At 47.7% G+C, this 24,475-nt stretch overlaps 1 pseudogene across 1 annotated transcript; it reads right to left on the reverse strand.

The window, feature by feature from the left end:
* Positions 1–1,024: 1,024 nt before the first annotated feature.
* On the reverse strand, positions 1,025–23,142 carry LOC103066907 (cytochrome P450 2J4-like; annotated as a pseudogene). Its single transcript, XR_015794452.1, has 9 exons — positions 22,948–23,142; positions 21,721–21,883; positions 15,572–15,721; positions 14,073–14,233; positions 12,343–12,518; positions 10,830–10,971; positions 8,795–8,982; positions 7,485–7,626; positions 1,025–6,446 (listed from the first exon to the last, which is right to left on the reverse strand). The product of XR_015794452.1 is annotated as a cytochrome P450 2J4-like (transcript).
* Positions 23,143–24,475: the final 1,333 nt, after the last annotated feature.

Here is a 24,475-nt window from a genome sequence, read left to right on the forward strand (position 1 = left end):
CAGTCCGTGAGCTTCTCTGCCAACCTCCGGAACTCCAGGGCGTATTCCGATACCGACTTGCCCCGCTGTCTGAACTGCAGGATGTCGTCCTCCGCCCGCTTGGCGCTCAATGTGTCCTCGAATCTGTCCCGGAGCGCCTGCATGAAGTCCGGGAAACTCCGTAGTTCCGCCGCGTTGGCGTCATATAGTCTGATCACCCAGCTAGCTGCTTGGCCATCTAGCAGCTCGGCCACGTACTCTATCCTCGTCCCTAGCGAATAGGTGACCACCCCTCTGCATGAACCCCCTAACGTGCGTCAAAAAATGCGGCAGCTGTTCAGGGTCCCCTGAGAACTTCCCAGTGATGCCTCGAAGTCTCAAGGCGTCTGCCGCCCGTCGGTCCACCGACCGGGGCATCGTGGGCGGTGCCGGCTGGGGTGCCGGACCGCCACCCCCGTTGCTCGCCCCGTCGCTCACTGCCGATGGTCCCACTCTCTGTAGCAGGGTCTGGAGCATCGCCTCCATGGCGTCTAGGCGCCGCTCGACTCTCTCCTCTAGTCGGGCGAACTTCTCGTCCCACTCGCGGTTTCGGGACCCCGAACCTCGGGTCATCGTGACGCCTGAACCGTCTGGCCCTTGGTTCACGCACATCGACCACCGCTCGGCTGGAGGGCGCCCGGTCCTGGTCGCTGTCCCGTCGCTCCCAGGTGGCTCTGACCGTCCCTCCTCGAGCCTGGGCCCCTCGTGCTCCAGCTGACCCGCGGATTCCTCGTCGCTGGTCATGCCTGTATTGGAAAGGGAAACGCTCCTCGGTGGTACCAGGTAGCGCTAACGGTGAGTCCTGGCTTTATGTGAGGTTTGCCCCATTCGACAGAGAAACTCTCGTGACACGTGTGGTTCACAAAGAAGGTTTACTCATGCGTAACGTAGTAGTCACAAGCAAAGCCAGGACTGGCTTGGTACAATTGCATTACTTGTTATATTCCCCCCTTCCCGCGCTTTTTTCCCGCCCCGCGATCACGTTGCTGCTGCGGATTATCGGCCCCCCAATAATCCCCCTTGATTGTCCATGATGGCAGGTTCGGTCAGGGTCCATTGTCCTTGATTGCCAGTTCCCCTCCGGCTGGGTTGGTTCCTCCCCGTTACGTGCAAGCCCGCGGTTTCGCTGCCTGCGGCCCCGTTCATTGTTGGCTCGCGCCGTTATCAGTTTATAGTTAAAAGCTTCCGCTGCGGTTTTCCTGTTTGGCTGGGCACAGGTGGCCCGTTAACTAGCGGCGCTTTCAGTTCCTCTTTTCCCCGCTAGCTACCGCCGGTGGATTCCGCGTGGTCTGGCTGCGAGCTTCCCTGAAGCCCCGTGCTGGCCGAACCTGACACCCAGGTGCTGATACAGTGTTCAAGAGGCGCCAGCTTTTCCTTGATATTAAAAAGAATCCTCAACCAACCTTAAACTGCTACATGAATTGTCCTCAGGTCCTTTTGTCAGCTGCGGTTGGCAAAAAGGGTGTCCCTCAAGGGATCAACTTATTTCCCCTGGACTCTCTTGCACAATTTCTGCTTTGGTCTTCTGGGGAATCGGGATGCTTCAGTCTCATCCACGCTGCAAAACATCTGACTTCTCCACTCCTCTAATTGCAACAACCATTGGTTACATCAGGGTTTATCAAACCTGGCAACTTGAACTCAGAATTCTGGGAGCTGAAGTCTGCACATCTTAAATTTGCCATGTTTGAAAAACACTGGATTACATGGAATCACACCTACCTTTGCAGCTACAAAGGCTAGGGATCCGGGTACACACACACACACACCAGGTACACACACACACACACACACACACACACACACACACATACTTGCTGCTTCTATTACTTCCGGAGCATTCCTTTGCGGGAAAAAGTGCTTTCTTTGCTGTATTTTATGAATCTTATCATTGTCTTCTAAACTATTTCATTATGCACGTCTTCTTTTTGAAAAACTCAATGAAGCTGGCTAACGAACAGTGCAAGTAGTAAATACGTTGTTACTCAGAACATTATTTTGGTTCGCCTTCTGTATATTGCCCTATTCTTCTTAAATGTTTGACTGGCCGTGTTTTGAAAGTCTTTAGAATTATACTCAGGACCCAGTGTTAACTTTCCTCCTTCAGTGTTTACTGAAAGTGCAACGTAATTGAATTTTGGATCTGTTACTCCCTCTTTAGATAACCATTATTGATCTTGAATAGCTTGTTTTATATTTTTATCACATGCTAGATATGTTTTAAATATTTAATGTTAAAATTGATAATATATTTGCATATGAAATATTTAATTTTAACCACATAAATAAAGTTCATTACAGCTTCCAGCTTGTTTATGGAATTTCTTATTTACTGTAATGCAGATAAAGTGCCTCTAGAGGGTGCAGGTTCCTTAAAAATGGAGGAGAGAAACTGAACTAAACCATCAGCTTACACAGATGGGGGGGGAGCCAAAAATAAGGAGGGAAAGCTCCAGAACATTTAACTCTATTTCTCATTTGCAAAAGACATACTAAGAAGGTCCAGTTAATCGCTTCAGTGATACAGGCAGTCCTCGACTTACGGCAGCAATTGGGAGCGGAATTTCCATTGCTAAGCAACGCGATTGTAAGTTGCAATGTTTCACGACTGCCTCGCTTAGAGACAGCAATCCCTGCAATCCCGGTTGCTGTTGTTAAGCGAATCCCACAGTTAGGTGGTGCAACTTCCTGCCGGCTTCCCACAACCAAGTCCGTGGTGAGAGTCAGGGAGGGTGTGTGAGAGTGCGAGACCTCAACTGGGGAAGAATGACTTAAAAGCGGCTAGGGATACAAGGTAACCGAAAAAGGTATGCTTTCGTGGTGTAATGTGAAAACGTTACAGGTGCATTCCTCGAAAGACAACATAGTAGCTCTGAGATACCTTAGTACTTGAGCGCTAATTGTTCTTACCAAGACGTCCTGTACTTACAAGGACATCCGAGAGAAGCAAAGTGAATATTACCACCCAAACCCACAACACCATCTATCCCAACTGCAGTGCCATGACACCCCACTAACTCTGCAATTGCTTTTACGTTAGCTCAGCTCACCTCCAACCTACCCAATGCCTGGGTGAAAAGCCCTCCAGAAGGACAATAGGGAGGGGGCCCTCCGAATCTTGGGAGAGCCTATTCCAAAGGGCCGGATAGCCATGGAACATGTACATCTCCAAGGTCCCACCAGGTTCCAACATTTAAGGGAGGGCACCTAGAGCACACCCACCCCATCTGATCTGGGGGGATGAGCAGACACCCTCAGGGAGAGGCAATCCCTCAAATAACATGGCCCTGTGCCATGTAGGGATTTACAGATAATAACCAGCAACCTGAATTGCATCCAGGAAGAACTGGGAGTGGAGCTCATGCAGCAGCTGTATAACACAAGCAAAAGATGAACCAGCTACAACTTTCAGATGGTCTTCAAAGGCAGCACTATGTAAAACGCACTACAGTAATCCAACTGAGAGTTGACTAAGGTGTGAGTGACACTGAGCAATGCCTTCCAGTCCAGGAAAGGGCACAATTGGTGCACAAGGCGAACCTGTGCAGAGGTTCCCCCAGCCACCGCTGCCATCTGCTCCTTGAGCAGGAGCAGTGAGTCCAGGAGGACCCCCACATTGTGCCCCGACTCTGGGAGAGTGCTACCTGTCAAGAGTCAACAATGACAGCTCAATAGGAGAGAGCTCAGGGTTGAACTCTGGAGTCCTTGGTGCTCTCTGAGCTTGGATGTTCACTTGCAGACGTTTCATTACCCAACTAGGTAACATCATCAGTGCAACTGAGCGTGGAGCTTGCTCCCTGTTTCTATACAGTAGATTGCTCTGCTAGTGTTGGTGGAAGTGTGGTTTTCTCCTTAGGTGTTCCTTGATTAGGGTATTGTTTTCTGCCTGGCTGTTTGTCTGGGGTTAATCCCTGCTTATCTGGGTGTAGGCTGCTGGAGAGCATGTGTTGAGGTCTTTTAGTTTCCTTCTTAGCTTGGTCACAATACATGCCTCAAGAGGAACAATTCTGAAAGAGAATTCTAGAAATTAGTGTGGGGAAAATACATTTTTTGGGTGAAGAAAGTAGATTTCTAGAGGTGGAGCGCCTTGAAACATAAAAGAATGTGCAGCACCTTTGGAGCTGGTGTGAACTACCAAGGCATCTGCCTTGAAGGAGGATGGCTTTTGGCACCTTGAACTGATTTGTTTCTTCTTCTCAGTAGGGCTATTGTTTGCCTTGAAGATAGGAGGTTAGCACCCGCCTTCTTGCAGTGTTTGACTCCCATCCCCCAGTGCCACCCCTTATCAGTCTGAGAAGTAATTCAAAGAGGCACCTAAATAGTTGCCTTTGGGCAGTCTGAGAGAATGGCCGGGTCAGGCGATCATATCAACCTTGTTCCCGGATGCAGTTTTTCATGAGCATCTAATCCCAGCATGTAGACTGTGAATCAGTTTTTCATTCTTATTCCTCTATTAGTCGGTTGGCTTAATACATTATGATGTGACATTCTTATACTAAAACTCCTAAAAATAGGGTTCACTGCTAAAATTAGTACCAGCGAATAAAATCACAGTATTTGGGAGAAAAGGATTAGAGAAATTAGATGCTACCACAGAGAAAGTCTGCTTTTTAAAATGGCAACATGGAAGTTGTAGCACAAGCAAAATGACCCCCACCAAAGATTTCAGTGATCAGCTGGATCTACCCTGGGGAGAAGATCTGCTAGGTGTCCTGATCCAAAGCTGTTTAGGACCTTATTGGGCAAAAATAGCGCCTTGAACCCCCATCTAATTTCATGAAGATTCCTATCACACGTTTCCTGTGACACCTTATGCTTTAGGGAAGAATGAGAACCGAAGAGGTGATTTTTCGCAGAACGACCTATTTAGTTCAGCACTCTGGCATCCACTGTGGCTGACATGAATGCCTCTAGAGGAGTAATAGTAATAACCATAATAACCGTAATAATAGTAATCCTGCAAATAGAAGTAGAACGACTATAGCAAAGGAAAGCAAAGCTAGTACCAAGAGTTATGGGCACCTTAGGTGCAATCCCAAAACATCTGGAGCACCACCTGAACACCACTGGCATAGACAAAATCACCATCAGTCAATTGCAAAAGGCAGCTTTACTTGAAACAGTTTATATCCTGTGACGATACATTTAACAGCATTAAACAACTACATCTGCCTACCCCAGCTCCTTGGGAAGGACTGTGCGACCAATCATCATCATCATCCTCCTCCTCCTCCTCCTCCTCCTCCTCCTCCTCCTTTATGTGAGAAGTGGAGCAGGCTAAATATAACTATCTGTCATCCCATAACTGCATGTAATCCTGTAATTTGAATGTGATATTTTGGTCCATAGTTCTTGGCAGACTTGCTTCCTTATATATATTGCAGCCATTGTTCCACCAAGTGCAGGGGTCAATGAGCTTTAAGAATAAAAGGCAAGCTCTGCTTGCTCACACAATGCTCCATCAGGACCAGAATCCTGTTTACAACAGTGGCAAATGTGATATACAACCCACTCCTAGGAGCGTTTGTGGGAGGCAACATGGTCAAATTTGCACTGTACTGTAGCTGTCTCTGCTGCTAGCACATATGGCAGGTTTAAGACGTAAAGCAGAAAGACATAAATATGCAAAAGTAATTAGGGTTTTGTTAAGCAAGCAAAAAGGAAGTTACTACAGAAAGTCTACTTTTCCCCCCAAACCATTCCAAGTTATCAAGCTTTTGTTTTCTTCACCAAAAGTCATCCCCTTTTCACTTTAGGATTGTTTCCTCCTTGAAGATGCTTGTGTTTGTTTTATTTTATTATTTTTTATAAAATTTAGACAGCCGCCAACCTTATAATTTATGACTCTGGGTGGTGTACCAGTAGAAAAGGTACCTCTCTACCACAATTTGTCATTGTTTGCATCCCCTCACAACTGGGGGCATCTGCAGGGTTGGTCGAAAAGGTCAAGATGGTGGCTGTGAGGAGGTAATCAAAGCCCCTCCCTTTTCTAGACGTAAAGCCTCTCCTGACTTTATGGCAGGAACAAGCAAGCGGGCCTCCAATTAACCATTCTAACATTTAACCTTGTCAACCATGCATCACTATTCTGCATTTTAATTATGCTTTGATTTCTAGCTTGCGGATATCCTGACACACGTTGCATGGATAACACACATAAAACAGGGCAGAGAAATTGGAAATCATTTTAAAAGCCACAGAAATGATGTGCTCTCCCTACATCAATTTTCATCTATTTTAGGATGACCTGCAGCGAGGAATAGCACAGAGTTTAAAAGGTTGAGGACGTAACTTAATTCCCACTACCAGTTCCTGACTGAGTTCTTTCACACCTTCTGGCAGCTGGAATCGGAAGGTCCTCAGCAGGTTGGTAAAGAAAAGGAAAAACTCAGTCCTGGCTAACTGTTCTCCCGGACATACACGAGCCCCTGCAAAGGAAATAACAGAAAAACAGCAAGGGACGAGCTAGCTTTGATCCAAAGCACACAGTCTCATTGCAATCCCTTCCAACCACTATGGGGGCAGTTCTGGCATCTGTCAAGGCCAGCAGGAGTTGAAGCAAACCATTGCTTTGTGTTTCCACATGTTGGGGGGCTCGGATGCTCTCTTCTTCTGTGCCAAATTCCCAAGTTGTGAATCAGCTTAAATTCTCGTACATTTCCTTTGAGGGCAAATGACCCCACCCAGTAGGCTACTGACAGCTTAGTTCAGGGCTAGACAGAAAAGGTGGAATAACGGGATGTGGTATGTCGTTGGTGCCAGAGTACTAAATCATTACAGCTCTTTGGGCAGGGAAACAGATATACAAAATCAAATAATGAGAAAACCAACATAGGAAACGGCACAGTCATCAAGACTGGACAGAATCGAGCCCTGAGGGCCACATCACTTAACTGACATGGGACAGAGCAATCGCTCTTCCACGCAGGATCAGCTATCCAGTTAGGAGCAAGCCCGCGTAATACTACGGCTCCATTTTCAATCTCTCATCTTAACCAGAATTAGATAATGCTCTGATAGATTATATGAGCAACTACTGAGAGATATCCCACAGCACAACCAGGAATGCGGTATCCTTTTTCTTCCCCCCCCCCCCCAAAACTCAGATATAGCTAAGCGAGACAGAGTGAGTTATACTATGTCACTTCTTTAAAAACAGGGCAAAGTGCAGGATTTAAATGCAGCCAATTCAGTTCTGGACTTTGGTACTGGAGGAAAGATTCTCAACCCTTTTCCTGGAAGAATCAGTTTCCCAGACCTGAGGGCATCTCCAGAGGTGCCGTTTGCTCTAAAAGAGAGGTCAGGAAACTGGATTTCAAACAGCACAAAAGGACAGGACCAAAACCTGCTCCCAGATGTTCCCTTTCAAAACTGCAGGAGATCCAATCATGGATGTTCCACCACTTTGGCTCTCAATCCTCTTTCAAGGCAGTCACCAAACAGCAGGAAAACGATTCAGTGTTTACCTGCTCCAAATGCCAGGAATTCTTCTCTACTCAAAAAATTTCCGTCCTTGTCCAAAAAATGATTTGGATTGAATTCTTCAGGGCTCTCCCATTGCTTTGGATCCAGAAGAACAGAGTGGATATCTGCAATAATGAAAGTTCCCTGAAGGGAAGACAATTGACAAAGAAGCATCTGGATGAGCCCACTCAAGCATTGTCTTTGACTAAAATCACACACATCTTAGGCTGCAATCCAACACTGCTAATCTGAATTTACAATAGGATTAGTTCCTTCTCGATAGTCATCAGAAGAATTACACTGTTATTATGACTTTAGATACGTCTGCATGAACATGTTAGAAGGTTGGGAAATTTAGACATTTTTAGATATTTAGACATTTAGCTGTTTAAACATTTACCTTTATCTGTTTGTATAACATGAAGTAAAAGCAGGCTCAGCAATATGCCAATATTCCCTTTCCTGTTGGTATGGCTGACCTCACAGTGATTGGCTTCACTTTAGATTATCAAAAGGTTCCATTTTGAGGATGTGACCCTCAACACTTCTCAATATCTCAAGGATGCGTTAACTGCCCTCATGGTTTGCCTCTTCCTGACTGGAAGGCAATTCATGTAAGCAGATAAACTGTCTTGACCTGATAGTCTTTTCCTGCTCAGATGACCCATCACAAAGAAAGATAAACGGTCCTGACCTTATTTCTTAAGGGATGTAAATCAGGACAGCGCCTGGTGGACAATGAGTGATAAAGGATAGTTTACATATGGCCGTTAACACTCAAGGTGATAGAAATTAGTTTACATACAGAAAGGAAGAACCTTAATCAGCACCAGAGAGAGGGGTCCTGGGTAAGGGGAGGAGTATGGACCAAGGTAACTGGCTTTGATTGGATCAGAAAGTCATGACATCTTAACGTAGGTCTGAATGTAACGAAAGGTATATAATGTGCTGCATGGAGGGGGCCCAGCGTGGCCGCCCATCTAACTGCATGCTGTTGTTGCTTCTGCTCTTGGGTGAAGAATAAATCTCCTAACTTCATGCAATTCGTCAGCGTCTTTACTCCCGGCTCAGAAACGGACCTGGTAAGATAAACCTTTCTTCCAACAAACCCAAGAGAGAATGTATGTGCGACTGATTGTAAGCATATACATGAACTGTAAAGGTCCTTGTTCCTTCGATTTCTCTAGTGTGAAAGGGCATCTGTGCCTCTAAGACTTTCCTAACACGAGATGTTCTTCTAAGGATTTATGGCATAAAGTGGCACCCTCTGATGCTCGTCTCTCAGGAATTAAGCCATCCCCCACTCTCTTACCTTTGGAATAGAGAAACCACATGTGTTTACATTTTTCGCTGTTTGCCTGGGAACCCCAAACAATAAGACATATCTTGAACGTAGAATTTCGTGAACCACAGCATGGGTGTAAGGCAATTTCCCCCGATCTTCATAGCAGATTGAGTCAGAGGAACCCAAAACAGTCTCCATCTCGTTGTAGACTTTATCTGGGTGAAATGGTAGAAAACGACATTGCTGCATTTCAGCTCAAATAAACCACCCTATTGCAGAGGGTGTTAGAGGTGATGATCTCTACAATCCTTTCCAGCTGCATAATGCTACTACAAGGTGAGATCCATCTGGTGAGGTCCCATTTACTACGAAATGGATCCAAGAACCCACTGTCATTTTTGGGGCAATACGTGTGATAAAATGGCATGGAATATTTTCTTTAGGGCTTAACATCTGATTTCATATCTCCCATCTCTAAACCCATATTTAAAGCCTTTGTGCATTAAAAATACTTCATTGTTAAAACAGTAAAATGCAAACCCAAAAGGTGATAATATTTAATACATTATCTTATTGTACTTCATGCATTTAACTATTACATAGTTAAGTGAACTGAATACAACCACCACAAATTAATAAAAAGAACCATATGTTAAGTAAATTCTTATCTGGAGTTAATTCAATCATTGATTTTTTCATTAAAATTGGAGCATGTAGTAACATAATGTGTCATCTCTCATTTTTATTACATTTCTTTATATATATTGAAGGGCATTGTTTTGATACACAATTTTACACTCTCTCATAATGTGTGGGCATGCATGTGACAGTGCACTCTATCTTATTTACAAAGGATTAACTTGCTTTGTAAAGAGCACAGCGTTTCTTTCCCCCACCTTATCTCTTTGTTGAATGCCTGATTGCCTTCCAAGAGAGCACACCATTCCCCCACCCCATTTCCTTTAGAAGCAATTGGCCAGATGCCTGACTGAACAAGTAAGCTATAAATTAGATTCGTACCGGGCAGGCAGAGACACCAAATTCCAAAGAAGTTGCAAAGAAAGCCAGAGAAAGATAAGGAGGTAGCCATTTCTTTGGTAACAGAAGAAGAGGAACAAAGAAGAGATAAGGATCAACATGGGCTATTTCCTTGGTAACCAGAAGAAAAAAGTTAAACTTAGTTTTCACCTCTTTAGGGCCCACCTTTACTCCTCCCTGGGTCATCCCAAAATTCCCTTGTATGGATATGAGGGGATGTACTATCTGAATACATCTGAATATGCCTATAAAATCTTTGTTGCTTGCTTTGCAAGGTGTGGTTCTGGGCAACACTCCTGCCACGGTGTTGACTGAGCCATCCAGAAGGTTCCTTGGCCAATAAAACTTCTGTTAATTAAAAAGCCTCATCTCAAGTCTTCTTATTTGGCTTTACTGAAACTTGGGAAATAAAAGGTGCCATACAATATATATAATTTTTATGAAATATTTTTAATGAGATAAAAGCAATATGAATTTTGGAAAGGAAGGGAAAAAAATAAAGAAAAGTGATGAGTAAGTGAAAAGGAAATAGAAAGAAAAAGAAAAGAAAAAACAAAAAGTTTCATTATATCTAAATATTTAGACATAATTAAAACAACGTGCTATGATAATTCTCAGGAGATAAGCCCTTTGCGCAGACTTTCCCATATCTACTTGCCAGGACCCTGACATGTTCACCTGATACCTTCTCCACATGCCCCTGTTCAATGGGTCAAGGCTGGTGGCCGGATGACAAAAGGCCTATTCATGGAAACGGTAGATGTGATCCAAGATCAGATGGATCACTGTCACCATGCATGACTTTCGTAAATGGTACTGAGAAAACAAGAAGCATAGAGATCCCCCCTCCCATTATCTCATGAAGATCTTCAGAAAAATGGGGCTATCTCCTGGAATTGAGGATTTCCTTGGCAGATATGATGGTGCGTCCTTCAGGATGAGGCTGGGCATGAGGGACATTTGCCTCTGTGATCATTTATTCAGTCTTATTTCCTAGATGAGCCAGAACTACTCTTGCTCTTACCTTGGATATCTGGATACGTCACCATGAGGAACAAAGCCCAATACAGAGAACTTCCTGTTGTGCCTGTCCCAGCAACAAAGAATTCCAAAATGCAATGAGCCATGTTTTCATGATCAAAGGTAGAGCTGGGCTCACTCTGTTTCTAACAAAGGGGGAGATTGCAGTTAGAATTATTCATTATTTTGGTGCTTTTGAATCAGTCTTGACTCCTGCTGATTGCCTGGACAAGTCCCCGCAGTCTTCTTGGCAAGATTTCAGAAGTGGTTTGCCATTGCCTGCTTCCTACAGCTGAGACAGAGTGACTGGCCCAAAGTCACCCAGCTGGCTTTGTGCCTAAGGTGGGACTAGAACTCACATTCCCTGGTTTCTAGCCTGATGCCTGAACCACTACACCGAACTGGTTTCTAATTAACTGGTCTTAATTAGAATTAGGTATATGCAAAATCTATTTTTTCAGGAATAGATCATTCCAGAAAAATCTGGAACTTTCCACTTTGTCTCTGGATCATGTTGATTGAGCTGTTGTGATCCACAATAAAAGCTAATTTCCCAGAAGCGAACCCTATACACTGGAAGTAGCTCATGGGATTCGAAATGACACAGGATCGTTTCAGCAGTGAAACCCACATGGAATGCCATGAATTGCTTCCAGATCAAAGAAATCACTGAACCATCTGGAACCACCAGGTTGGCACGGCTGGAGAAGAAACAGAATGTTCTGCAGTTCTCTGTAATGTTCCATTCTCAGAACAGAATGTGCATCCCTGTTTATCATGTACAGGTCACACTGAAGATTATCTGATCATTGTGCTACCCTCGTGTGATGACATCAAACAGCTGGTTCAGGGTGTTTTTGAATACTTGGTTCTTAATTTTGAATTAATTTACAAGAAGCCATGAGACCAAAGTAAGTTCCATTGATCACCTTTAATAGGGATTTCTAAACAGATTATCCATCCGTCCATCCGTCCATCCACCTATGATGCTCTTGTTGGTATTGGGATCAAGGAGAGGTGTGCCAGTGTTTTTGAATTTGAAAAGTTTCAAATCCAGAACACTTCCAGTTAGGAACAGTGACAGAACACATTCAGTGAAGCCAGTCTAACCCATTTCAAGCTTGAAGTATTTTGAATTCCACAGGTTTTGCACATTCTTAGAGCACCTCATCTGCTCGTTCCACTGTTTTAATTTTCCCCAAGATTTTAACTGATGTACTTTTTAAAAAAATTTAAAAGAAGAAGTATTAAACCACCACTCAAACTGTTCACTTGGTTGATATGAGAATATTAATCCCATCAGGATTTCTTGATATGAGAATGGATAGCAGAGTTCCAGTGATAGTATTAACACTGAAATAAAGAGATTTATACACTATTGTTTGTGTATGAATAAATAACCTGTATGGGCAAAGAACAAAGCAGTCCTGTGAATTGTTCTTGAAGGCTCGGAAAATCCTCTTGGCATGCCTGCAGAGCCCAGCAGGCACGAGTAGAATTCCCCAAGGGATCCTTACCTTCTCTATCTGGAGAAGGTAGAGATCTAGGAAATCCTGGGGCTCACGCAGGGCCAAATCTTGCTTGTGTTTCTCCATCTCTTCCTTTACAAGTAACATACCTGTCTCCATGGATGCTACTATCTTCTGATGAGGCCGGGGAGATGTTTCATTAGCCATGGAAACAATTCGTAGAGCTACAGGGAAGTTAAAACAAAATCCTATCGATCCCTGATGACAAGTGTTAGGTAATATTAGGGCTCCCAGATCTGGGCTGCGTAGCCAAGACAGCTACTAGATGCTAGCAAAACATTCCTGTAGTGGTCATAACCTTTTACCCAGTACTGCACTGGATGGTGAATGGCAGAAGTAACAAGAACTTTACACCTCTTGGAAGGTGAATGTCAGGTCTACAATGTTCAAGCCCCAATATGGACAAATCTCTTGAAATCCAAAGCAGATTCAGAAAAGATTTCATTTATTGGAGGATACATGTAGCTCTAAGGAAAGCATTGCTAAAACTAAAGCCCGCGTCATTTTCCCTCTACTTTTACCCCCCTTGTCCCCCCTTCAATCTAGGCACCACTTTTGGTTCTCACAGAGGTGTGACCTTGTGCATTCCTAGCCCCGATAACACGTCTTCTCCCTGGCCTTCAATCTTCCTCCGGCTCTGTCTTCTTTCACTCCCCCCCACTCACCAATGAGAATGGCAGAATCAAAGCAAGCTAAGAAAACATTCCCTAAAATCAAAGTATACAAATGGCATTTACTATACTAATAAAACAGTCCTCTAGTTGATATATATTTTGATTGCTGCAGATTCTGACAATGAACTCTTTGAAAGAAGCATCACACTGACTCATGTTGTAGTTACATCCAAGCCCTAATAGTCTAACTCCTGCGATTTGGATGTAGACTTTAAGGGCCACCCAGGTCCTTTAACTGGTCCAGAACTGCAGTTGCATTGGGGCTCCACAGAATTTAGGATATGCTGATGTCAGTTGTACTGGTTAACTATTTTCTAGATTCTGTTCAAAACTAGGTGTGGACCTTCAAAGGCCCTCAGTTCCCACTTTGACCAAAATATCTTCAGAACTGCTTTCCCCCTTCTGAAACTCTGCTCTGTGTCTCGCCATCGTTAGAATTGTTTATTTCTTTCTTAGATTTCTAGGCTGCCTTTCCTCCAGGAGTTTACGTTGGCATATCTAGCAGTCCCTCCTCCCACTTTTCCCCACAACAACCAACCTCTCAGATAAATTAGCTGAAAAAGAGGCTGATCTCAAATCCTCCAATGAAGTTCTGTATCAGAAGGTGAACTTCAACCTGCTCTCCTTGGGCCTAGTCCAATACCTTAACCTTCCACCAAACTTGCCTAATCACAAAACAGAGAATTTCCTATGGTGGCTCCAAATCTAAAGAGAGTTGTTTTCCAAACCATCTTTCCATTGTAGCCCTGTGACAAATTTTTAGTGGCAAATGAGGAGAGGCCTCTGAAGAACAGGTCATAAAATAATCAAGCAGGAACAATTTAACTCTGGAAAGCAATGTGAAGCTAACATTGGACACTTTGTTCCTCCAAAGAACAGACCATAGTATCGACTTTAAAATCAGAATTAGCCCAAGTGTCTGGGTAAATTAAAACTTTGGTCTACTTGTCTACATTTATCAGCCACTCTAGTATGGTGGTCTTCAGAGTGCTAATAAGAGGCTTGGAGAGTCCTGTGACACTGAATAAGAAAACGATCACTCACCAACAAGAAAGCGGAGCCTCCGAATTTCGCATAATTATTAATGTCTTCTATTGCCGTCTGGAACTTTGTGTCTTCATGGGAAAACCAGTGTCCAAAACTCAAAAGGCAAATCACATTACAGGCTGAATTACTGATGGATAGTAAAGGATCAATTGGCTGCCCTGTAAATCAAATTATTCACAGCCATCTTAATAGTGTTCCAGTTTGGAGCAGCAGAACCTCATGAAGACGTTAGGGAGATGGTTAGAAATATCATTTAATTGTTGAGGGATGGGAATAGTTTCACGGTTTCATGGTGGTTCTCTTCCTTCCTTCAGGTTTGGTTTCAGTCAGTGTTGGTTTGGGGGAATAGGTTGCTCCCTAGGCCCCTCCTCTTTGCGGTGCCACAGGGCTCAACTCTCTCTCCCATCCTATACAACATCTACATGAAGCCGCTGGGTGAGGCCCTTCACCAGGTTGGGGTTTGGTACCACAGTACCAGCCAGGTGAGGTTCTGTCCTAGTGTCTGGGAGCTCTGCAGGTTTGGATGGGGAGGAACTGACTCAATCATATCAAGTTTGAGTGGCTGTGGAAGATAGGGCCACCTAGACCTGGAGATATTCCATCTTTACCTTGGATGGGGTAGCACTTCCCTATGCAAGAATGGTGCATAATCGGGGGCTCTTCCCAGACTCCCAGCTGTTGCTCACGGAACAGGTAGAAGCTGTTGCCTGGAAGGTCTTTGCAAAGCTTCATCTGGTGCCCTGCTTGTGCCTTTTCTTAGATCAGGGGGCCCTTCTGAAGGTCACCCAGACCCTAGTCACCTCACACCTTGATGAGTGCAATGTGCTCTATGTGGGGCTGCCCTTGCACACCACGCAGAAGCTTCAGCTGGTCCAGAATTCAACAGCACAGACAGTCATGGACATGTCTTGGTATGCCAATGTGATACTTCTGTTTTGCAAGCTGCACTATCCATTTGCTTCCAAGTATGATTCAAGGTGCTGGATGTGACCTATAAAGCCCGACATTGCATAGGGTTTGGTTAGCTGAGGGTGCTTATCACCTGGGTCTGTCTGCCAAACAATTCTATCCAGCAGGGTTGGCATGCTCTGGGTTCCTTCAATTAAGTTGTACCATCCATCGGGACCCTGGAAATGTGCCTTCTCTGTCGTGGCACCTGCCTTTTGGAATGAGGCTCCCCCGAAATTTGGGTGGCCCCAACCTGTTGGTGTCCCAGAGGGCCTTAAAGACCTTCTCCCAGGCCCTGGGCTAAGTTGGTTGGAGCCCCTTGCTGGGCGTCTAAGACACATTTTGTTGGTGTGGGCCAGATTCATGCTTCATGTTTTTAGTCTGATTGTATATTTGTGATTTTGTTTCAAGTTGTGAGCTGCCTAGAGTTGATATGGAGACAAGTGATGCGGAAATGGGAGGCAGGGAGGGAGGGGGAAACAAAAAAAACTGAATTGTGGAACTTTCTCCCAATCTCGATGCAATCATCATTGTCTAACTTCTCCTACCTTTTGTGCGCGCAAAGATCTCCACCAGCCGATGGGCCTCCTCTTCAATTCTGTGCTGCAAGTCTTTCTTCCCCAGTCCCAGCTTGCGTAGAGCACCTAAGGCAAAACGTCTCTGCTGTTTCCAGGTGTGACTGTTTGCCAATGCAATCCCTGAGGAGTCAATGTGAGATTCACACTTTAAAGGAGCTCCATAAGCATGACTTACAAGTTGAACAGATAACAATTGCAGTGTCAGAGGCAGCTAGATGGCTCTCTGAAGCTTCTTGCAACCCAGTTATTCTTAGCTTCCCTTGCACTCTTTCCCAGCTCCACTCACACACCTTTTCCACTCTTCCCTGTACATACAGAATGTGAGGTTTGCCCCGTTCAACAGAGAAACTCCCGTGACACGTGTGGTTCACAAAAGAGGTTTACTCATGCGTAACGTCGCAGTCACAAGCAAAGCCAGGACTGGCTTGGTACAATTGCATCACTCGTTATATTCCCCCCTTCCCGCGCTTTTTCCTGCCCCGCGATCGCGTTACCGCTGCGGATTATCGGCCCCAATAATCCCTCTTGATTGTTCATGATGGCAGGTTCGGTCAGGGTCCATTGTCCTTGATTGGCAGTCCCCTCCGGCTTGGGTTGGTCCCTCCCCGTTACGTGCAAGCCCGAGGGTTCTGTGCTGCGCAGCGATCTTGTTTCGCTGCCTGCGGCCCCGTTCATTGTTGGCTCGCGCCGTTATCAGTGTATAGTTAAAGCTTCCTCTGCGGTTTTCCTGTTTGGCTGGGCGCAGGTAGCCCATTAATTAGCGGCGCTTTCAGTTCCTCTTTTCCTCGCTAGCTACCGCCGGTGGAGTTCGCTGGCTGCGAGCTTCCCTGAAGCCCCGTGCTGACCGAACCTGACATACCGCCCCCCTGAAGACAAGTCCCCCTCTTAATTGGGCTACTAGGGTGCTGCCCCCCACCTGCCATAACGGTGTGCCTTTCCTTGACTTGGGGTTTTGGCCTTACCATGGCCGAGTCACTTATAGGACGGGTCCCCGAAGGTTCTCCTTCCCCTCCTTCCCTTCCTTCGCCGCTGCGCACGTCGAGCAGCTGGCCAGGTACTCCCTCGTATCCCTCCGGAGAGACGGCCACCAGAACTGTTCACGCAGGAGGTGGAAAGTCCTAACAAACCCACAGTGTCCCGTAGTGTCCTCGGTGTGCCCTCTCCGGAGCACATCCACCCGGCAAGCTTCTGGAACGTAGAGCCTCCCCTTGTGCTCCCAGCAGGTCCCTTGTTTCTTCAGGGAGTCCTTGTTGTTTACCAACCAGGGGTCTCCCTCGCTCGCCTCCGCACAGCGCCGCCTCAGCTCCGGCTCGGCTCCCTTTCCCTGCTTCTCCCTTGGGGGTTGGGCTCCGCCTTTTGCCTCCAGCTGGGTCGTCCTTGTTGGGTCCGTCGATTCGAGCGGCGGCTCCCTCAGTGTCCTACAACCTTCCAGGTTCCCCTGGCTGTGGCCAGGTCCCGGTCTACCGCCGGTTGCTTCACTCACGCTTGGCGCGGACCAGTCGGCTCCCGACGCCGCTCCTGTCCCCGCTCTTGATGCCAGTGTGATCGCTGTCTGCTTTGCCACGGGGCCCTCGGGTCCCGCTGCCACCGTCTCTGCTGTAGCCGACCCCTGCGTTGCTGCGGGGCCCTTCGTCGTCGATGCCACTGCCACCTCGGCGGTCTCTGAACCCTCTCGTTTGTCGGTCGCCCTTGGCGCCGTCCTCGTATTCGCCTCACATGCAGTTGGTCACCCGGGCCCCACTGCTGTCGCTGCTGCGGCCTGCCGGCCCTTGGCTCTCCGTCGCGCAGTCGCCACCTCGCCCAGCTCTGTGGGGTCCTCAGCTCCCGCGCCGCCTCCGCGGCTCGATCTGGTCTGCCCGGTGGTGCCGTCGAATCACACCATCTCTGCTGCCACGCCCTCTCGTGCGCTTGCTGCCCTGGCTCCTCTGCCGGTCTCCCTCGGCGTTGCCCTCACCGCATGTGCAGTTGGTTGCCCGGGCCCCATTGCCGTCGCTGCTGCAGCTCGCCGGCCCTCGGCTCGCCGTCGCCCAGCCGCCACCTCACCGAGTTCTGTGGGGCCCCCTGTTCTCGTGCCACCTCCGCAGCTCGACCCCGTCTGCTCGGTGGTGCCGCCGAACCGCACCGTCTTGGCCACCCAATCGATGTGCGGGTTCTGGCGCGTAAGCCATGCCAGCCCCAGCACTAGTGCATGGTCGGCCACCGGGGCAACTACCAAGCCTAGCTCCTCCCAGCTTGTCCCCACTGTCAAACTGACTGGCTCAGTGCGATACTGCGCCGGGTCCCCCTGCCGTCGATCCATCCAACTGGCTGAGTGTGAGGGGCTTCCTGAGTCTCCTCACTCTGAGCCCCAGCGCGGATGCCAGTACCGGGTGGATCAGGCAGTGGGTGCATCCCGAATCCAGCAAGGCATCGACTTTCGCCTCTGCTTCTGATCTCACCCCCTTGAGGTGGACCCTGATCCTCATGGGCGAGTAGTTTCTTCTGTCCCGCCCTTCCTCATGCTGCCACTCCGTTGGCTGCTCTGGGGTGCGCCTCAGCATCGCCGGCCGTCGCCTCCCGCTGGCTCGCTCTCCCTCCTCGCAGAGCCGGGCTTCCTCTTGAGCCAGCCGGCTCCGCTGCACACCGCTCCACTAGCTGTTGTCTCCTCCCAGGATCGGTCGGAGTTCCTTGTAGCCGGGAATCACCGGCCCCCGTCCTTTGTGCAGCTCGCCAAGACCCCCTGGCTCGACGGGCACTGCACCATCCGATGCCCCTTGCCTCCACACCGGTAGCAGGTCCCTGCAGTCTGCCGGGCGTTTCCAACCTCGATCCTCCATCGGCTCCTGCGCCTCGCCTCCGGTGCCGCCTCACTTTGGTCCGCTGTGGCTGGTATCAGGGCTCGCGCCTCTCGCGTCGCCCGGTCTCCGGCATCCCCCACCGTCTCCACCAGCCAGCTCCACTTCACTAGAGCCTCCAGGTTGTCCCTACTGGGTGCTCCCCCCTGGATCTCTGAGTGGAGCCTGTCCTGCGTACGGAGATAGGTTAGTGGCTCGGGGTCCCCCGAGAGCTCGTTCCTTGAGCTCCTGAATCGGGGCGCTTCTGCTGGCTGCCGACCCCCCTTCGCGCTCCCCGTCAGGCTGACCACTTCTGCTAGCCTGGTCTCCATGCCGCCCTCTGCGGCTGCCCCAGCCGGGGCCCTGGGTCCGCCACGCCATGCCTCCCGCATGCCCGGTACAGCTGTCGTCTGCTGCTGGAGGTCGCCCTCCAGCCTGTCCAGCCTTTCCTCCGGCTCCTGGCTCCTGGACCCTGCGCCGCTGCTCCCGGGAATCGCACGTCCCGTCAAGCCCTCTGGCTCTGTCCCGCTGCTGAGCACCCACTTGGCGCCCCGCGAACTGGCTGTGGTTGTGGGTCCCCTCTTCCTCACGCTAGGGACTGGAGCCATCTGCACAACCTCTGGTCTAGGCTCCGTGCAGCTTCTTGAGGTTGTACCCTCACTGCTGCCGGTATCGCCCGATTCCTTCTTCGCCTGCGACTCTGTCCCTGGGGCCTTGCCCCGCCGGAAGATGGTCTGCAACATCACTTGGACAGCGTCCATCCGCTGCTCGATCTTGGCCTCCAGTCGGGTGAATCGTTCCTCACGCTCCTGGGCCTCGGGTTCCGAGTCACGACTCGTCGCGACCCCCCATGCTGGCGACCCGTTGGGGCTCCTGCCCCCGCCGAACGACCACCCGTCCTCTGGCGCCCTCTTGGCTGTGTCCGTGCGCCATTCGCCCCGGACTGGTCCCGCCATCACGCCTTCGGATCTGGGCTCCTGGTTGCCCAGCTGGCAAGCGGTTTCCCCATCGCTTGCCATCTCCTGGTGCCGTTAATCAATTCCTCTCCAGTCTTGGCTGCAGGGGAAAAGGTGAGCGCTCCTCGGTGTGTACCGGGTAGCACTCAATGTGAGTCCTGGCTTTATGTGAGGTTTGCCCCGTTCGACAGAGAAACTCCCGTGACACGTGTGGTTCACAAAAGAGGTTTACTCATGCGTAACGTCGCAGTCACAAGCAAAGCCAGGACTGGCTTGGTACAATTGCATCACTCGTTATATTCCCCCCTTCCTGCGCTTTTTCCTGCCCCGCGATCGCGTTACCGCTGCGGATTATCGGCCCCCCAATAATCCCTCTTGATTGTCCATGATGGCAGGTTCGGTCAGGGTCCATTGTCCTTGATTGGCAGTCCCCCCCGGCTTGGGTTGGTCCCTCCCCGTTACGTGCAAGCCCGCGGGTTCTGTGCTGTGCGGCGATCTTGTTTCGCTGCCTGCGGCCCTGTTCATTGTTGGCTCACGCCGTTATCAGTGTATAGTTAAAGCTTCCGCTGCGGTTTTCCGGTTTGGCTGGGCGCAGGTGGCCCATTAATTAGCGGCGCTTTCAGTTCCTCTTTTCCTCGCTAGCTACCGCCGGTGGAGTTCGCTGGCTGCGAGCTTCCCTGAAGCCCCGTGCTGACCGAACCTGACACAGAAGAGTCACTTCTGTTGTGGCCAAAATAGAAACACAAGGAAACAAAGCAATAAGAATAAGAAGATATATATGACAATGACTTAGCTTCTATCATTTGGGCAAACTAGCATATACATTTGGACTACTGCAATGTGCTTTACATGGGGCTGCCCTTGAAGAGTATCCAGAAGCTTCAGCTGGTGGAGAATGTGGCAGCGCAGGCAGTTATGCGTGTTTCTGGTAGAAGCCACATTACACCACTGCTTCGTGAGCTGCAGTGGTTACCAGTCTGTTTCCAGGTCCAATTCAAGGTGCTGGTGTTGACCTTTAAAGCCCTTCATGGCATGGGCCTGGGTTGAGGAACTGCCTCTCTGTGATTTCATCTGCCTGTCCCACTAAATCTAGCAGAGTGGGCACGTTACGGGTCCCATTGTGTAGGGAGCTACATTTGGTGGGCCTAGACAGTGGGCCTTTTCTGCTTTGGTGCCCAGAGATGAGATTGGCCTCATCACTCCTGAGTTCTCGAAGGTCCCTGAAAACCTGGTTATGTCAGCAGGCCTGGGGACCCCAGGGAACAGGTGAACTAGTGAGGTGGCTCCATTATTAACATCCCTTCTCCTATTCTTTTTCTTTTCTCTTTTAGTTTTGTTTTTATAGTTGTTAATAATTACTATATAATGGTTTTATGTAATGATTGTTCATACATTTATTGCTTTATTGGACTGTTGTATGCCACCCAGAGTCACTTTTTGTGAGATGGGCAGCTATATAAATTTGATTAATAAATAAATAACAATATTTATCGTTTGGGCATGTTAGGGTTTTTGTTAATTTGGTGCAGGCAACAGACAGTATTTGTTTTTTCCAAAGAAAACTGTTTCATTGTACAAAATTAAACTCCTGTCTTGTTCTACTATCCTCCTATTACTGTAAGTTTACAATTGTTTCTATTCTCATTTAATCTATCCATTTCTATCTCTATGGTCTTTCTATGTTCCTGCTGCTAGTTTTGTAGCCCTATGTTTTCTTATGTAAACGATTTCTAAGCTTTTAAAGTCTTTTCTCTTCCCCCAGGTCTTCAGCTCTTGTAACCAATCTCAGGCCATTTGCATGTAAAAGCCCTTTTCACTCCTTGATAGACTTGCCAATGGTCTTTTCTCCCCCTCCTCCCAGCACTCCCAGTCCTCTGTTCCTGGAGCTGGTTTGCAGAGCTCTGCCCTGGCTGCTGCAGCAGTGGGCTTGGTGTGGTTTGCAGGCTTGCAGACTCTAATTGGGCCCTTTTCCTCCCCGTCTCTCAGCTCTGCCTCTCAGTGGTCTTGAGGCTCCACAACTGAAGTTTTCCCTTGCTGTCCGAGGACTCCTGCTGAGGCCCTTGCCTTTGGGCTGCAGGTTTCTGTTCCCGAGTCTCTGCTGATTTGACTGATTTGATTGATTTGCAGAAATCTACCGTCTCCAAGAGAATGGAACCATCTTAGAACCAAGTCACATGGTACTAAGCACAATTCACATCCTGGAGAAAACATCTGGAGGTGAGTCCAATTCAAATGATTCCTGGAGCCTCTCCATGCTTGAACTTCATGTGGGGGACAAATAATGTCCTCCTTTTCTGACATCTCTCTGCTAAGATGACAATGAAATAGCTCGGTCTTCAGAAGAACGTACCTTTACCTTTACATACTTCTAAAAGAAATGTTGAACGGGGTCGTTCAGCAAAATCTTCTGAATGGTTGATCAAGCTTTCTTTTACAGCACGAAATCCAGAAATAACTACTATAGGACGATTCCACACCCACATAGTGTAAATGTCTCCATATCGCTTTCTCAGCTGACATTTGGGGCAAAAAAGAGAAAACATCTGTGACTTCAAAGCAGACTGATTAAGTTAACATATTCCTTCATCAACATTTCATGAGAGAGAGAAGCCAGGGTTACTAGCACATCTCCCCTGTGATCAAAAAGGCCATATTTCTGGGCACTCTTGGATTAAGCAGAGTGAAGAACAGCTCCATAGAAATTGGGATTTCCTGTCCAATCTGGTTGGGTCCCTTCCCTGCTTCCCTAACCTATTTAATTCCTGGGGTGCCCAAAAGAGAAATACTCATGAGCTCCAGGTAAGAATCGATCAGAAGATTCCAACCTGCAATTCTCTAGAAAATTTCTAGGTGGTAGCATCTGTGAAATTCTTTCAGAAGATTATTGACCACTTGGGAAATTGGTAGTTGGGTCAAAGAAGCCATGTTCAGTGCAAGAGTTTTGACATCTTTTTCTATCAAGAGAACCAAGAACATTGGCTTTCCCCCCCCAAAGGTTCCTCTGAGCTTGAATGCAGATTCAGAGAGCTCCTACCCACTTCAGTCCCTCTCATAATTGTATCTGGGTTTTCCCCCATGGGAGTATCAATAATCCTGATAATCTGGGTTGGGGACTGATCATCCTATGGCCAAAAGCCTAAAATCAAGTGGGAGATAAATGAAGGTTGTGGGGGCAGTCCACTTAAGGTCAATCTACTTTCTTCCTGAATCGAAAGCAAGAGAGCATATCACTGAAGCTGCAGAGAAACAGCTACAGCTAATCACTAGTAGCAGTTAATTACTCCTCCCTCGATCCACATGTCTGGCCTTCAAAGACATCCAACTTGTCAGGCCTTGTTATATTTATGGAACCAAACTCTATTCTATCATTGAATCATGCACGTGTGAAAGGAGTCATTTGACCTGACCTATCACCATGGCACACCCTATTTCAAGAGTGGTCAATATCCAAACATTTGTCATGTATGCAACAAAGCAGGTTTTCAGGCACTGCAGGGTGGAAATAGTGTTCCTATCCTGATTAACCAAATAATTTCTCACTCTTAGCTTCTGCAGCTAGTGTCTTAGAAGGAAGTACCTTAGTGAAAGTATCCTTGGAAAGCTTGGTCCCAAGGCGCCAGAGTCCACCAATGAGAGGAAGTGGAAGAGGCCCAGGAGGGTAACATCTGCTTGACCAGAGCAGCTTTAGGAAATCCAGGATCAGAAATCCCACCAGCACAGCAGTGAGAACTTCCCAGATCCCTGCCATTCTGATTTCTCTTCTGTGTTCTGCTGCACTCTGAATTTGTCCTTCCTTCCCCACTAATTCATTTGCCAAGTCTCTTCTTGGGACATCCCAGAATCCTGGTCTGGATCCTGGAATTGATCTGTTCCAAATCTTTCTATTTCCAAGAAAGGAAAGCCACAGTGATAAATATAAAACCAGAATGTTTCAACTAAACCAGTAGCAAAGCTTATATCTTAAAATGCAAAAAGTAAAGCAATAGTCACAACTAGACCTTTTTGTCCATAGTTCACAAGAATACTCAGTAATGTCATGGAGCTGACTGGGAAGACCCTGATTTCTCTAGAAACCTTGACAGTTTTTTCTGAAGTCCCCGAAATTAAGGTACGTAATGCAAAAAGCATGAAATGACCTCTCATCTCTGGGCTGCAGACATCTGGGGAACCAAACAGATATTGAATACGACTTCTTTGCTGTGGCTCTCTGGATTTGCACAGTCCAGAACTGGATGCCTCAGTGTGGACCACCTTGTGATACAGAAAGAAATGGTCTCTGAGGATGATCTGAAAGAGTCTGCCATCAGGCTACAGCTGCACAAGACCAGATCATAGCCTCCAAATGTCTCACAGTACCAGTGCAAAAAAATCTAATGTTGTTCAGGAGTTGGAGCAGGGCTGAGAAGCTCCTGTTTCAAGTCCATCCTTAGCCACTGGAGCTCACTGGGTGACTCTGGGCCTCTCTTAGTCTGGCCTACTTCAAAGGATTGTTTCTGTGGGAAATGGAGGAGGAGGGAGTGGCTCTTTCACAGAACGATTAGAATCTCATGCAACAGGATTAGCCATATAGAGAGTGCTTCACAGATTTCACACTCAGATAGGCAGTTTCCCTCTCCTTCCTCCATCCTCTCTCTCTCTCTCTCTCTCTGCATTTTTACACCCGCTGCCATCTCTCTTTCTCTTGCATATTTCTTCTCAAAAGACCCTAAAGGGATTACAAAGAAAAGATTGTGAGAAGGCAGGGAGAAGTGAGGGCCTCAAACGAACCATGTTTGCTAGGGGAGAGCACTGTGCACCATGGGGCAGCCCTGGGGGGGACGGCAGGAGGGAGGAAATACTGCAGGCAAAAGGCACGTTCGCACCAGAGTGAAGAGAAACGGCAGGGGGCGGCTGTTGGGTCAAGTGGGTATTGCAATGTGTATGGCGCTGATTGGATTAGGAAAGTGGAATGTCTGCAGTTTTGCGGTTAATTAGCGGCGCTCCCGGGCGGTAAAAAAAGGTGAGATTGTGAGCCAAGCCCTCTTAGGAGGGGGAGGACAGATAGGGGGTATAAAAAAACCTGTCAGACCTTGTTTCGGGATCCTCCATTGCTGCGGGAGGGACCC

This window comes from Python bivittatus, unplaced genomic scaffold, assembly GCF_059951505.1.
Source record: "Python bivittatus isolate LINGU-HERP-01145 unplaced genomic scaffold, Pbiv_v1 ctg000980_np1212, whole genome shotgun sequence".
Taxonomy (NCBI): domain Eukaryota; kingdom Metazoa; phylum Chordata; class Lepidosauria; order Squamata; family Pythonidae; genus Python; species Python bivittatus.